Here is a 17,227-nt window from a genome sequence, read left to right on the forward strand (position 1 = left end):
GAGGTCTCCAGCCGAACGCCCCAGCGTAGAGGTTTGCTCGAGGGCTGCAGCCAGACCCTCTTGGAAAATACTGTGATTAACATGAAAAAATTAGCACAAGATTTTACAGCTCATTTGGATCCTTGAAGAAGAAAATGTGGACATTAATTTGAGTTTTGTTTGACGGTATGCAGGTTGTTTTTTATTCTGGTGGATTTCTGAGACAGTGAAGAAGAACTCCAGCGGCGAGCGGTACTCCAACCACCACGGCGGCTGCAGGGAGGGAGGTGGAGGATCCTGACCCAGAGTCTTCATTGGCTTCTCCACTTGGATCACAGATAAGACCTCACAGACAGATACATGGGCCCCAAACTAACTAAACAGAGAAACCGCCGACTTCAACTTCACTTTTGACTTGACTGAACTGAACTTTGAACCATTTACAAGAACTTTATTTCTACAACTAAAAATAAAAAACACATAAATCAGGAAGAATTCTGAAATTGTATTTTGAATACCCATTTTGATGTAAATCTATGTATAAATGAGTTAAATGTACAGAGGCCTGCCCACAGATGTGGCTGGGCCCCTTACAAACCAAGAGAATGGGCCCCAGCTGTGATTTATTGATGGTATCAATGCATGTGTGTTTTATCAGTAACACTGGTGCTAGCGTCCTGAATAACTCTTTCCTCATTGTGGAGCTGAAAAGTGGGACAAACTCTTATTGGGTTCTAATAATGAAAGTATTTATTTGTGCCACTTTTTAACCACTTTTCCCACCAAATTTTGCCACTATAATTTTTACCTTTTATGAATTTCTTTAAACCTGTTTTTATCACTTTTTCCCCACTAGTTTTGACTAATTTTAACATTTGTACCTCTTTAAACCCATTTTGTCTATTTTAAACCCTTTCCACCACTTTTTTTTCTTTGTTTTTTTGCCACTTCTAAACCATTTCTTGTCACTTTTGTTGCCTCAGTTGACCCCCTATTGCCACTATAATCCCCTTTAACTAATTTTAATGCACATTTTGCCCATTTTATCCACATTTCACTATTTATTATGCCTATTTTTACCAGCTCCACCCATTTCTGCTATTCTCTGCCTGTTTTTCTGCCTCGATAAACCAATTCTTGTCTGTTTAAACTACTTTTTCACACTTTAAATTACCATTTTACCTAATTTTCCACCCATTTTTGCTACTTTAAATCATTTCAGCCCATTTTTATTCCTTTTTTTATCAGTTTTTTGCCTGTTTTTGGCCACTTTAACCCCTTCTTGCCATTTTTATGCCAATTTTCATCACTTTTATCTCATTTTTGCCACTGCTAACCCATTTCTGTTCTTTTCAAAATCGTGTTTAACCACCTTTTCCACCAATATTTCTTATTTTAAACTCATTTAACCAATTTTGATTAAAATTATTTGAAAATTTGAACGTTACAGCTTACTGTTGAGAGGTGAAGGAGGAGCAGCAGTGAAAGGGGAAACGTTTTAACTTCTGTTTGTTCCTGAAATGAAAGTGAAAGTTAGTCAGAGTGTTGGCAGAGCTGCAGGAGAGGAGACGTCTCTCTGTTTCTCTCTGAAGACTAATTCAACTGAAGACAAACACTGGTGAGTACACTGACTAACAAACACAACAACACTAACTATTCAGACTAAATGTTGTTTGAAGTCCAGCACTAAACACAAGTCAAAGCTGAAGAAGAGAGACTGAACTCAGACTAGTTCTTATCAGACTGAATACACAGCTAGGATCATCTTTAGCTACTTTACACTCTTTTACAGCTCTATCCTCCAACTTAGAAACTAGTTTGAACGTGACAAATCTCACTGATTGACTTTGTTTAGTAGAAAGCAGAGGCTTTATTTAGTCACCATGAAGAGAACAAACCAGATAGAGCAGTTTTACTACAAGCTAACTAGCCTAGCTTAGACAGTCTCTCAGTGAGAGTTCAGGAGGAAGTGGAGAGTAGGGGAGACCGGGGTTGGCTGTTCCACTTTTTCACTCTGCTGTGTTTTACTCATGATCAATACATCTGACAGTGATCAATTAGAGAGAAGTATAGGGTCTAACAGTGAAATGTATCTCCATCTTTAACTTGTAAATGATATAAACATAAAGTTATTATCTGTCAAAGACACTCTGGTTTGTCCCTATAGTTATCAATGAGATTGTTAAGGTTAAAAATAAATGTGTATTTTTCTCATTCTTTCAGCTAGAGACACCAAATAAGTTTAAAGTGAAAACATCTTTATAATAATCATCAGTGAACATTGTCTAAATTTGAATCAACCTCTTTAAGTTGATTTTAATCCATTTAGTGTTTTTAGAATAGACGGTTTAAAAGTGACATCAGACCAAATATTTAATAAGAACCTGATGAAACACAGCCCTATCATTTAGATGTAATAAGCAATGCTACAACCAACCCCAGTCTCCTACAGTATCCTGGTTTATTTCTTTATTTCTGTTTTAGAATTATGATATAAAATTGTGTTTCTAACTATTAGACTCTTCTGTAAGAATCTAGAACTGTAATAGTTTTTTCTGAATGTTCCTGTTTCTGTAGTTTGAGCTTTTTTAAAGCATAACTGATGTTTTTACTGACTTTAACAACTGGTACAAACCACTGACTGTATGTTTCTGCAGCTACAGATAATGTTAGGTCTTAGTTGTTCAAGTTTATATTCATGTCAAAGTTAGTTTATCTTTAGGAGTATGCTAGATTGATTTATAGTGAAATAATATCACACATTATCTAGATAGATTCATTTCAGTGCTGATATTCAGTGTAACCTCTAAACTTTGAGAGAGAAAGTTCTTTTATAGAAAAGTTACACAAGCAGCAAATAACAGTGAAAAGTAAACATAAACAGCAGACTAGGGGGCAGATCCAGTAAAGAATAGTGCAGCTTTTGCACCTTAATTAGCTCCAAAAATGGCAACAAAAGACTGCACCACATCAACAAAGCACACGTAAAAGTGAAATCCATGCTAACTGCACACAAAATACACGCAAACTGCTAAAATTTGCAAACAGGGTGTGCTCATTTAAAGCTCCTTTTTTGCAGTTAACACCGAATCAAAGCTGGTGGTAAAATCTGTGCTATTTCTCTCTCTCCATCTCCTTTCTCCTCTTTCCACCTCAGTCAGTCGTTACTGTGTATCCTAAAATAAACTTCTACTAATAAAAATGTGCCGTGGGACCGGCAGGAAGTCTGCATGAGCCTCTTCAGAATAAAATACATGTTTAAGCCAAATATCTGACTCTGCTGCCATGTGAGCCACTCATCTATCAGAAAGAAAGAAATTTTGTTTGGATAAAAAAACATTCAAACAGAAAACGAGCTGAAGTATCAGAGGAGCAGTGGTGAGTTTGAGATGTCATTTATTTTACAGTACGTGATCAAACATGGGAACGTTGAACATTTATGTGGGACACCTTTAAATAAATCAGCTCATAGAGAAAGTTTACAGACAGGCTCACCTCTTTACACTTAGAGGATCTAGGCTGATCTGTGTGTGATAACATTAGTTTGACTGTAAATTGTTTCAGCTTCTGTTCGGTGAAATGTTCAGCAATAAGATGTGTTGATTTCTGGCACAAAATTTGTCCAATATATTAAATAGTGTCACATTAAAGAGGGACCATTGGACATCAGTGAGTCATTTTGTACATGCACTCCTACATATTTCTTTATCTATAACAGTGTTAAAACTGTGTAGTTGACAAGATAAGATCTTTGAATCCATCTCTGTGCTCTAAGTCAGTGGTTTCCAACCTTTTCTCCCTTGATCAATACACAGGGAAGGATTGATTCAAATTTTCAACAAGGGGCTCAAATGTGTGTTTGACAACAGAAAATATCTGAATTTTAAACAAGCACTTAAACATAAGATTGATCATAACTATCAATATTCCTCAGGTTGTAGAGATGTCTGCTGCCAGCTGTCTGCTGACTGAAGATCAGTTCCTGTGCTCCATCTGTCTGGATGTCTTCACTGATCCTGTCGCCTTATCATGTGGACACAACTTCTGTCAAAACTGCATCACTGAACACTGGGATAGTAATGTCTCCTGTCAGTGTCCCAACTGTAAAGAGATGTTCTCCACCAGACCACAGCTGAAGATCAACACCTTCATCAAGGAGATGGTTGCTCAGTTCAGACAGTCAGCTCAGCAGAAATCCAGCAGCAGCAGCTCAGAGAGACAAGTTTCCAAACCAGGAGAAGTTCCCTGTGACGTCTGCACTGGAACCAAAATGAAGGCCCTGAAGTCCTGCCTGGTGTGTCTGGCTTCTTACTGTGAGACTCACCTGGAGCCTCATCTGACCATGTCAGGTCTGAAGAGACATCAGCTGATGGACCCTGTGGAGAACCTGGAAGACAGGATGTGTGAGAAGCACGACAAACTGCTGGAGCTGTTCTGTAAGAACGACCAGAGGTGTGTCTGCATGATGTGCACCATTTTAGACCACAAGACTCATGATGTTGTTCCTCTGAGAGAAGAATATGAAGGAAAGAAGGCCGAGCTGGGGAAGACAGAGGCTGAAATTCAGCAGATGATCCAGAAGAGACGAGTGAAGATTGAAGAGCTCAAACACTCAGTGGAGCTCAGTGATGAGAACGCAGACAGAGAGATAGCAGAAGGTGTTGGAGTCTTCAGCGCTCTGAAAGAATCTGTAGAGACGCCAGGCTGAGCTCATCAACAGCATCAAAGAGAAGCAGAGAGAGACGGAGAAACAGGCTGAAGGCTTCATCAGAGAGCTGGAACAGGAAATCTCTGAGCTGGAGAAGAGACGTGCTGAGGTGGAGCAGCTCTCACGCTGTGAAGACCACCTCCAACTCCTCCAGAACTTCACGTCTCTGAACGCTGCTCCACCCACCAAGGACTGGACTGAAGTCAGAGTCCATCCACCTTCATATGAGAGGACTGTGAGGAGAGCTGTGAAGCAGCTGGAGGAGACCATCAGTGAACAGATGAAGAAGCTGATCTGTGAGGTGGAGCTGAAGAGAGTCCAGCAGTATGAGGTGGATGTGACACTAGATCCTGATACAGCACATCCAAATCTAATCCTGTCTGATGATGGGAAACAAGTTAAACATGGTAATGTGAGAAAGAATCTCCCAGACAATCCAGAGAGATTTGATCATTTTGTAAATGTCTTATCAAAACAGAGTTTCTCTTCAGGAAGATTTTACTATGAGGTTCAGGTTAAAGGGAAGTCATCCTGAGTGGACTCTAGGAGTGGTCAGAGAGTTCGATCAACAGGAAGGAACTTCACTCTGCGGTCTCCTCAGAAAGGTTTCTGGACTGATAATTTTGAGTAATGAGTATGTAGCAAATGCTGCTGACCCTCAGTCCGTCTCTCTCTTCAGTCTGATCCTGAGAAGGTGGGGGTGTTTGTGGATTATGAGGAGGGTCTGGTCTCCTTTTATGATGTTGATGCTGCAGCTCTGATCTACTCTTTTACTGGCTGCTCCTTCACTGAGAAAATCTACCCGTACTTTGGTACAGGATTGAACAATGCTGGTAAAAACTCTGCTCCTCTGATCATCTCTCCTGTCAGCCACACTGAGTAGAGGGTCCGTTTATCACTTTATGTCAAAATTTACAGTTTAATCATACAAAACAATACATTGTTTTGTATTTGGGATAAAATTAATAAGGGTTTTTTTCTTTTAATACATTTTAATCTCACATTATTTCTCTCCACCAAGTTGAGCCAGTTTTCCTGCATTAATCAATATAATCCAGTCTGACCTAATCCATTCTTGCTGCTGAGGGCTTTTATGCCTCTTTCTTTAAGATAGTTTTCTTTTTGTGAGTTATTTGTTGTGTACAAATTGCGTCCATCTGACGCTGTTGATGAGGCTGAGCTCATCAACAGCATCAAAGAGAAGCAGAGAGAGACGGAGAAACAGGCTGAAGGCTTCATCAGAGAGCTGGAACAGGAAATCTCTGAGCTGGAGAAGAGACGTGCTGAGGTGGAGCAGCTCTCACGCTCTGAAGACCACCTCCAACTCCTCCAGAACTTCACATCTCTGAACGCTGCTCCACCCACCAAGGACTGGACTGAAGTCAGAGTCCATCCACCTTCATATGAGGGGACTGTGGTGAGAGCTGTGAAGCAGCTGGAGGAAACCATTAGTGAACACATGAAGAAGCTGATCTATAAAGCGGAGCTGAAGAGAGTCCAGCAGTATGAGGTGGATGTGACTCTAGATCCTGATGTTGTTCATTCCAGATCTTCTGACAGTCCCCAGAGTGATAACTGTAGATGTGTCTTATCAAAGCCCAGATTCTCTTCAGGAAGAGTTTACTTTAAAGTCAGGGTTAAAAAGTCATCCTACTGGACTCTAGGAGTGGTCAGAAAGTTAAGCATCATGAAGGAAACCTTCACTCTGAGCCCCACAAACGGTCACTGGACTGTATGCAGGAAAGGTTTTCGTGGGTACTTTGCTGCTGCTGACCCATCAGTCCGTCTCTCTCTGAAGTCTGATCCTGAGAAGGTGGGGGTGTTTGTGGATTATGAGGAGGGTCTGGTCTCCTTTTATGATGTTGATGCTGCAGCTCTGATCTACTCTTTTACTGGCTGCTCCTTCACTGAGAAAATCTACCCATTCTTCAGTCCCTGCAGGAATGATGGGACTAAAATCCACTGGCCTGCTAGCTGTGCTCAACAATGAGCAGACATACTAATGCAGTGTTTCCCATGCATAGGCGATATTTGTGCAGGCTGTCTAGATATTGGACCCCTGCTGACGTATGGGATTGCCCATTTGGCATTATCAAAACATAATTCCTAATTGTACTAATTATAATAATGCCAGTTAATGTCAATCAGCCATTAGACATCAAAATTAAGCAGTGAAAAGACAAAATCAGGAAAAAAAGATTATATCAAGAAAAGCTGAGATAATTTTTACAGTCTAGTCTTTAATTGTGGAGAAAATAACACGAGTAGAGGTCAAACCGACTCACTATGCCAAAAGTTAGAGTTACTGTCAGAAAGTTTAATTTGGTGTTAGATCTGGTGACCCCTGTAAACAAAATGCTTCAACCTCAACATTTTTGTCCCCTAAGGGAAATTTGCAGGCAAGAAACACGAAACATGAGAAACACAATCACACAAATTCAGACAACAACCCCCGTCTCCGTCTCCATGTGGACAGAAAAAACACAACTTTCTAAACACACACTACGATTGCAGTCAATTGCCATGTGCGAGTAGGGTTTTTGCAAATGCATGGTTGGGTGATCCAAGGAAGGAGGGGTCTCAACACATGTGCGTGTTTTGGTTCATTGCCGAATCACACTGCCAACTACTGGCCTGGCATTGTACTGCAGCGTTTTTGGTGTGCAGAGATTGTTTTCAAAAGGTTGCCGTCTGCATGTGGAACTATTTGAAAACGTAGCAGAATATTGTCACTCAAATTCAACATGCAGAGGAATCTCACTGTATGAAGTCCTGAGCCTTAAGCCCAGTTCATACCAAAGATTCATGATTATTGAAACTTGCAGCGTTCCACTCTGTGACATTCTGAACATCTCCCAGTTGACACTTCTGCAACTGATGGAGACGATGGGTTGTTTCCATGGTAATGGCTCTCATGGTCACTGGGCGCTTTTAAAGTGGTTTATAAGTTACTGCACCATAAATCTGTCTCTACAAAAGGGACAGCACTGTACTTTCATGATCATGCCTAAAACCTATATGGGTGCATTGAAGAAATTCATCACTAAATCCTCTGTCTTCAACATTGTAGCGCTGCAGTGATTTTCCCGGCACACATAAATACAAAAATGCTTTTCTTGCTAATTCTTGTTATAAGAAGATGTCCACTGAGAATAACTCATTTTCTCCTGACAGATTTAGCCTTGAATTCCTCATGGATTATCTCATAGCACAGCACTCCCTGTCCATGCAAAGCTGGGAAAATGAGAGCTTTTTCAAACGAGTTAACCTATTTCCCTTTTTTAAAACTTATTTTGCCTCTTGGAAATCATTGCATCTGCATCTTTCCCAAGATTTTATACTAAAACTTTAGCCTGTCAGCTGCACATTTTAGCCTGATGTGCAGCTGCTGGTGGTAGGAGTTTTCAGGCAGAGTGTCGTAGCAAGGCAGCGTAATTTCACGCCACATAGAAACACAAAACTGCTCTGCTAGATCAGTCTTGTTATAATGAAGGTTTACTTGTCAGGTGATTCAGGCGTGCATTTATGGAGACGTATCCCTGTGTTTGCTCATGTCAGAAAAAGGTCTAAGGCTAGAAGCATCACATATGTGGTGATAATCTTCATTAAACAAGCTTTGGAGCAGCTTCTGGGGTGCTGACTTATTTTCCTGTTTTGCCATGGACAAATTTAGCCCCTACAGCCAGAGATTTCTCAAGGATTACCTGAAAGTGCAGCGTCCTGCTTACAAACACAGCTGGATAAAGTAGAACCTTTTCAAAACCAAATTTTTATTTCCCTTTTTTACAAAGCCAATATCTGCTTCTTGGAAATGATGATTTTTATCTTCTTGTGCTTTTAAGTTTTGTGCGTAAAACTGTCTTTGTGCAGAGACCTGAGGAGAAAGAGGCAGAAATCTTATTTTATCTTGTGCTTTAATATATTACTGTTTATCAGAGGACAGAAGAAAACACACTGCAGACTTGTGCAGCGTAAACGTTCTTCAGAATCTTCATAGTTTTGGGGGGAAAATTGCGTCTCTCCTGATGTGCAAAGAAATTCGCCTCTGAATGATTTGCATTTTAGTTTCTTTTATTCATGTCATCATCAGTGTGTGTAAAGGGCTTAAGTAGCCCGGGTGTACAAACAGCTAGTGCACTCTGCAAAAAATGTAAAAAAAAAAAAACCAAAAAAAAAAAACGCTGTAAGGCATTGGCTAGGGTCCGGGGCAGAGATCTCAGAGGGGACACGAGGCTTTGTCTGCTTAAGGCTGCCAAAATTAGATTTGCACATATTGACTCAAAACATAACAAACAGTTATTAAGTAGTTTATGCAAAGGTGTTTAGTAAGAAAAGCATGTGCCGGCCTTTTTTTTAGGGTTTATCAATGGAAAAGTTAGTCTTTCCATGCAGGTCTCAGCTTTCCTTGGCACATGTCGGGGCGCCACGAGGAAAAATGTTGGGAATCACTGATTTAAGGACATGATGGCCAGAGGTGGGAGGTTTTTTTTTTTTTAATTTCTCCATAATCATAGCATTGCATAGCAGCAGCTGTTCTTTCTGGGGTTTACTCACTTTCCGCATGACAACAAAACATACAAACCCATACAACCGTACAGACATCCTGATACAGTGACAAAGTACATACATATCACAACACGCTAACTAAAACATGAAAGCATACACATCTACATGTTTGTGCATGTATAATGCATGTATACTCTTATCTTACCTGTTAACCTGCGCATGCACATGAGTGTCTACAAGATCATGCCTAAAATAAACAATACAATTCAGGCTACGTTACTGAATCTACAGAGATCTGGATTACTTTTTGTGCCATGTATTTTTAAGCGTTTCCAATTTTAGTTATCAGTCCCTAAATATGCTTGGTCTATTATAACGCTTTATCGATTATAACACAGCTGTCAGTCCAGTCAAACAGCTGATTTCATCTCATGAGCTAAGTGTGTATTTAAGTTAAAGCATATGTTGTAATATGAGCGTGTGTTAATACCAAAGGGAGTGCATTAGTAAAAGATGAGCTGATAGTTGTCACTATCACCAACAACATCAGCTGATCTTGAGACGTGTACGTTTGTGGAATAAGATTGGGCGGTTTGTCATTTTTAATGCAGTTGAGTCCCATGGTACACAGTTTTACTGTCATGTGTTTAAACATCCATTAGTAGGAGTTTGTCTAAGTTTTCCTTTTTTTCAGTGCTTAGAACAGTGGTTTCCAACCTGGGGTCCAGGCCCCCCGCAGGACCCTGTCTACTCTGACTTTGTCAAAATCAAATGTACATAGATATTACTCTAAAACCATGATTTTAAACATGATGTATTAGGGTCAACCTGAAAGAAGAAAAATGAATAGAATATGTTTAATTTTGTGACTATAGCTGAATATTTACACAACAAACAAACTCAAATTTCAGAGTTCAGAAAGCAGTGAATTTACAAGATAAAGATGATTTTGTTTAAAGTTTAAAAAGTCTCAAGTTTTGACACGAGAAACTCAAAAATATCAAGTTTTTCAAATCATAAATTTAAAACAGTGTACAGAAAAAAATGTTGAAGAAAACAAGATGAAAAAGTTGGTTGAATCTGTGACGTTTTGACTGTCAAGTCTCAAAATTTAACACTTCATGTAATTTACAACTTTTAGAGTAAAAAAAAGACTTTATGTCTCATAAATTTGTGATTTTCTTTAACTTGAGAATTTTGATTTTTTCTTGAAAATTAACAGAACAAGTTTATGTGGCCAATTTGGTTGGGATTTTGCTGATGAAAAATTCAAGTGTAGGTTTAATTTTTCCAAGTGGGTCATGGGGGGTAGGGGGGTTGGGGACCACTGGCCTAAAAGTGAAGTTTCCTTTATTTACACGCTGAATGATCATTGTTAGAGAAGTGATCTTAAAGCTTTTGTCACGTTTTGTGTAACATCGAGGGTTGTGTGACTGAAAGGTCTAAAGGTGGCTCCGCTGCTGTTGCTGAAACACCTTTTTGAGAAAGTGTGAAAACCAGCGGGGTCATTTGAGACTTTGTGCTGAAGTAAAATCCTCCAAACAATCGAACTAAATTTAAACTTTTAAGTCTCAAAACTCGAACATGAGAGACTCTGAGACTTTCCTGACTTCTGGACTTCTCCTAAAAGCTTCATCTTCTCTTGGAGAGTCCAGCCTTAGGTCTATGGCGCTCGTGTCCCTAGGGATGGGAATTGTAATCCAGGAGGAGGCGTTCCCAAATCTTTGTGGTTATTTCTCAATAACAAAGTGCCGACCAGCGACGTTAGACAGAAACTAAAGATCCAGGCACAAGTTGTCTAAAATGACCCTTAGATGGAAGGTTTGAGGTTTTATTTTTTTGAATCATGTTCATGTAATCCTCTGATTTTTCATTCATTTGCCATTTAATTGTTTGTTAATCCTTTCTGATGTTTTAAATAAAAACCCATAAAACGTTTACGAGCCTTTGGTTGGTTTTCTTACCATTCCTGAACTTGAGGTGGAGTTCATGCTATCACAGCTAGACAAAAGATTGGTAGTGAAAATCTACAGACAGGAAAAACCACTAGAGGAGAGGCTGTGCTAGACTTTTACATTATCGGTCATTTTGATGGACAGAGCTGAAAAATTCAGTCATAATATAAAACAATCTGTCAGCTTTGTTTTTAATGATGATGAGATGTGGCCTATTTATTTCTGAACTATTTCCAGCTTTTACTATTATAATTATTATTTTCATTAACCTTTATTTAATCAGGAAAAAACATTGAGATTAAAAATCTCTTTTTCAAGAGCACCCTGGCCAAGATGGGCAGCAGCACAGTTCACAAAGATACAGACAATAAGCAGCCATACATACAAACATAACGGCATGGTAGAAAACAAGAATACACATAAAAGTAAAGTAGTTATCAAAATTAGACAACATTCATAAAAACCCCATGGATCGATAGACAGGACATCTACAAACAGATGTGTCTGCCTTCAAGTCATCCAGCATCCTCTTAAGAGTTTCTAGGCTATTTTTATGTGAATATTTCTACAGACGCTGTGTCTGTTTGGTTTTTAAAGACTAGTTTGGGGTCTTTCTATGATTCTATGTGGTTCAGCTGTGGTGCTGACTGGACAGCACACCTGGCCTGTTCACCTGTTCAGCACCTGTCAGTCAAAGTGAAAGTTAGTCAGAGTGTTGGCAGAGCTGCAGGAGAGGAGACGTCTCTCTGTTTCTCTCTGAAGACTAATTCAACTGAAGACAAACACTGGTGAGTACACTGACTGTGATGGAGGTGATGGTTGCTGAATACCACTTTTGTGACCTCAGTGATGAATGACTCGGAATATTTGGTTAATATATCTGCAGACGCCACAGGTTGTCCGGTTAGAACAGGAAGATGAAGAAACTACTCCAGTCACACTGTCTCTCTTTGAAATGCCACTCATTTATTGCTTATTCACTCAGATGAAGCCAGAGGATGGTGTACATTGATATTTGTTCTATGACGTTAGGATGTGTGTGGTTTCTACAAATAAAGAATACAGAAAAGAAACAACAAAGCAGATTAAATCTTAAGTTTGAATGAATGATAAATACTGCATTCTATTTCTCACATTTGAAATTATTAAACAACAAATAAACAATAGGATGACTCTAACACACAGAAAAGAGTCTCTAAACTTTAAGGGAGTGTCATCAATTTACTAATTCCAAGCTGTATGTATGCTGTTTCACAAAGTGCACACACAGGGAGAGTCAAGTAATTTGACGACGGTCCCTATCCTGGTGCGAGTGGAGGCTCAATTTCCCGACATAAATAAAACTAATGGAGCTTAAATATACAACAAACGTGATGACTAACTAAAGATAAGGCATCACTATATGTGACAGAATATATAAGGGTTCATAAACAAGCTAAGAACTAGCATAGGTCAGTCACAGATCAGCAGAATCCAGACGGCTGTCTGTGTGCACGCTATACACGAAGTAAAGAAACATGTCAGAGCGAACTACGGCATTACTGTAGTAAAATACAACTGAACAGAACAAGAGATATTCACTTACGTTCTCATGGACGCACAGAATAATGAACAACAACAGTCCTGAGAATGAGGGGAAACGTGCAGCTGCCTGCTCTGCTATGATACTCCTCACGGAAGATGCTTGATGACTTGGCACTGAGAGAGGGGCTGAGGTCAGTGATTGGTCCAGAAAGGGGGGGTGACCGGTTTGGGCTGTTCACATGCACAAGGACGATGACTGACTGAGGTACAGTCTGCACTGGAGATGCTGAAAGTAGGTGACCTTTTTTACACTGACTAACACACAATAACACTCTTTTAATAAATGGAAGATCAGCTGAAGATCAACACCTTCATCAAGGAGATGGCTGCTCAGTTCAGACAGTCAGCTCAGAACCTGGAAGACAGGATGTGTGAGAAGCACGACAAACAGCTGGAGCTGTTCTGTAAGAACGACCAGAGGTGTGTCTGTGTGATGTGCACCATTTCAGTAACCTTGCAAAGCAGATGGATACGCCCATTTCCTTGTTTTTCACTGGCGAATCCATCTTGTTAAGCTCCCGTCTGAACCGTTTGGGCCAGGTTAGACAGTGACAGGACCAATCAGCGACGAGGGGCGGTACTTTCAGGCACGGCAGAGTCGTTACGTAAACAAGCAGCAGAGAGCTGGTGTAGTTATGGAGGAAGAGATTAGCATGGATGCTGCTAAAGCGCCAGTTTAATCAGAACCTGATGACATGTCTTCATTAGAAGAAGAACAAAGAACAGCAGGGAGTTGTTTTCTTTTTAAAAACGTCAAAAATTCAGTACTTGTCTATAGTCGCCATGTTTCGCCTTATTCCTCACTAGCTGTGCATGCGGAGCTGCAGAACGTTCATGCAATCACACTCCGAGTTTTTTTTCAAATCCTCTGCCTTTCCCAGATGGATGTGTGAAACACATCCATCTGATGTGTCAGGTTACCATTTCATAGCAGAAGGTGTTGGAGTCTTCAGCGCTCTGAAAGAATCTGTAGAGAGACGCCAGGCTGAGCTCATCAACAGCATCAAAGAGAAGCAGAGAGAGACGGAGAAACAGGCTGAAGGCTTCATCAGAGAGCTGGAACAGGAAATCTCTGAGCTGGAGAAGAGACGTGCTGAGGTGGAGCAGCTCTCACGCTGTGAAGACCACCTCCAACTCCTCCAGAACTTCACGTCTCTGAACTCTGCTCCACCCACCAAGGACTGGACTGAAGTCAGAGTCCATCCACCTTCATATGAGGGGACTGTGGTGAGAGCTGTGAAGCAGCTGGAGGAGACCATCAGTGAACAGATGAAGAAGCTGTTTGAGGCTGAGCTGAAGAGAGTCCAGCAGTATGAGGTGGATGTGACACTAGATCCTGATACAGCACATCCCAAACTCATCCTGTCTGATGATGGGAAAGAAGTTAAACTTAGTAACGTAAGAAAGAATCTCCCAGACAATCCAGAGAGATTTAATCATTGTGTAAATGTCTTGTCAAAGCAGAGTTTCTCTTCAGGCAGATTTTACTACAAGGTTCAGGTTAAAGGGAAAACTGAGTGGGATTTAGGAGTGGCCAGAGAGTCGATCAACAGGAAGGGAGAAACCACGGAAAGTCCTCAGAATGGTTTCTGGACGATATGGTTGAGGAATGGTAATGAATATGAAGCTTGTGCTGGTCCATCAGTCCGTCTCTCTCTACAGTCTGGTCCTGAGAAGGTGGGGGTGTTTGTGGATTATGAGGAGGGTCTGGTCTCCTTTTATGACGTTGATGCTGCAGCTCTGATCTACTCCTTTACTGGCTGCTCCTTCACTGAGAAAATCTACCCGTACTTTTGTCCCTCAAACAGCAAGAGAGTTAAAAACTCTGCTCCTCTGATCATCTCTCCTGTCAGTCACACTGAGTAGATAACAGAGAAAAACCTGACCATGCATGCATTGTTAGGTCTTTGGATTTAGTTCAGTGTGGGTTTTATTTCAATTTCTTTTTTTTAATGCCACATTATTTCTCTCCACCAAGTAGAACCAGTTTTCCTGCATTTATCAATATAATCCATTCTGATAACTGTTTTAGTGCCTTTCTGTCTTTTAAATCTTCCAATTTGCTGTAAAGTCTGTCTATCTCACTGTCATGTTTTCTCTCTGTCCATCTGCTCTTCTTCATGGATGTGCTGTTGTTGTAATCCTATCCACTCTGCAGTGACACCACTGCCCCCTGCTGGACTAAACTAGGTACCAGGCAGTTGCTGGAACTTTCACCTTCATCACATGTTATTTTGAGTGGGTTGTACCAGTCTTTTTTGGCCCTGGCCCAATTTAGTTTTAATATTCTTTAGGCATCAATTTAGGAATCTGTGTTTATTTCCAAAAAACAATAAAGTTGATCAGTTTGAACATTAAATATCCCGTCTTTGTGCTGTATTCAGCTAAATTTAGGTTAAAAAGGATTTCCATTTCACACAGCGTCCCAAGTTTTCTGTACTTTGGATTTGTGAAAAAATCTTGAATTTTAAGGTGTTTAAGATAAAACAAAACTTTAAATACTTAAAGAAGCAGTTATAGCATAATGTTCCTGATAATTTCACATGTGGTGATCATTTGGTGTAAATACTAAAAGATTATGTTTGTCACCAGTGTTTTTCAGAATATATTAAGTAACTATTTATGCTTTTATTTTTATAGAATCTACAGTTTTAGACACTCTCCAACTCTCCCAAGTTCAAAGAAATTCATTATTGATAGAGACCATGCACCATTGGATAGATTTTCAGCTCTCTATTTCCTAGATATTTACAAGATTGTTCTCTTTCTATCACCCTGTTGTCACCTGATAGTCTTTTAAACATTCAATATATTTTGTATTGGAGAACAACATCCATTTAGTTTTAGAGCAGTTTAGGACCAGTTCAAAGTTATGTAGAAATTTTTGATGACTGTTAAATGCTGACTGTAGTTTTAGAGTGTCTTCATGGATGGAATTATCACAAGTATAAAGGACAGTAAACCATGGTAGCTTTGAGATTGGACGATAATTCTTCAGGGTTAGACTGCATCCATCTTTGTGAATGAGGATAACACAGGCAGTCTTCTAAACTTAGGGAATGATGCCAGAGATGATGCTTAGGTAGAAAATATGGGTTATGCTTTTATTTACGAGGTGTGCTGAGAGTTTGAGAGCAAATGGTTCCAGTTTATCTATACCAGCAGTATTTATTATGTCAGTATTGCATCAGGCCTCATTTACTGTCCTAGTGGATACTGGACTTAAACTAACAGACTGATGTGTTTCAGCACTGGTCCCAGGGGGACACTACGGTCCAGGACACCAGTGACAGGATATTTCTCAGATCTGTTCGGTCATATTAAATCCCCCAAAAAATCTTCGGTTGTACTAATACAGTGATTGAAGCAGATGTTTGTCCCTGACTGAGTGGGGAACTGATGTTTTCAACAATTAGGACATTTACTGATTCTGACTATCATCCTCTAACCCAGGGCTTCTCAATCTTTTCAGCCCGCGACCCCCAAAATAAAGGGGCCAAGGACCGGGGACCCCCACTGTACCTGAAGGTGGCCAAACACAGCCATGAACATGTGCAGTGCAGACTGGGCTGTCCTTAAGGGGGGAAAAAGTGGAGAGCTTTCTGGGGCCCAACCAAACTTGGGGTCTGCAAAATCATGGTCCATTGTAAAGTCATGCTGTGGTATCCATATTTTATATTTAACCTGAATAAAAACCACTCTTATCAAAGAAACAAATATCATTTTTATTCATTTGTGTAGTAAGGTGTCCTCTTAAAAATATAAATCCCTTTTCTTAAAAACAGAAAACGGGTTAATTATGGTGGATAAGGTGGTGAAATTGGATTTTTAAAGGAGCAGAAATGGGTTAAAGTGGCAAAAACGGGTATATAAAGCGGTAAAAGATGATTAAAAAGTAGCTGAAATGGCTTTAAAGTGGCAAAAAATTGAAAATTTGGTTTTGAAAAATTGATTTAAAATGGCAAAAGGAGTTAACTGAGGAAGAAATTGTCTGAAATTGGTTAAACTGGCAAAAATGGGCATATCAAAAAGTAAAATGTGGTTAACATGGGCAAAAAGTGGTAAATAGGGGTTAGAGTGGCAAAAACTGGTCAACAGAGCCAACAACAGGTGGAAAGTGGCAAGATTTGGTTTAGTAGTGGCAAAAACGGGCTGGAAAAAAAGTGGTGGAAAGGGTTTAAAAAGGACAAAAATGGGTTTTGAGTGGCAAAAATGTGCCAAAATTGGTCAGAAAAGATGGTGAGAAAAAGTTAAAATTTGGCTAAATTGGTGTAAAGTGGCAACAGTGTAATTATAAAAATATTCTTAATTTCTTTAAGGAATCTGGAGACCCCAGCTCAGTGTCTCGCGATCCCCAATGGGGACCCTACCCCAAGGTTGAGAACCACTGCTCCAACCAACATTTAATAGAAATGTTAGAAAATATAAAGTGCAGTAGGCTAACAGCTCTTGCTGTTGAACATAAATTGAACAAAAACGACCAAAAATCAACAAA

The 17,227-nt window shown here is 39.9% G+C and overlaps 1 pseudogene; it reads left to right on the forward strand.

The window, feature by feature from the left end:
• The first annotated feature begins 1,515 nt into the window (after positions 1–1,515).
• On the forward strand, positions 1,516–11,116 carry LOC121515271 (annotated as a pseudogene).
• The last annotated feature ends 6,111 nt before the right edge of the window (positions 11,117–17,227 follow it).

This window comes from Cheilinus undulatus, linkage group 9 (genome assembly GCF_018320785.1).
Source record: "Cheilinus undulatus linkage group 9, ASM1832078v1, whole genome shotgun sequence".
Lineage (NCBI taxonomy): Eukaryota > Metazoa > Chordata > Actinopteri > Labriformes > Labridae > Cheilinus > Cheilinus undulatus.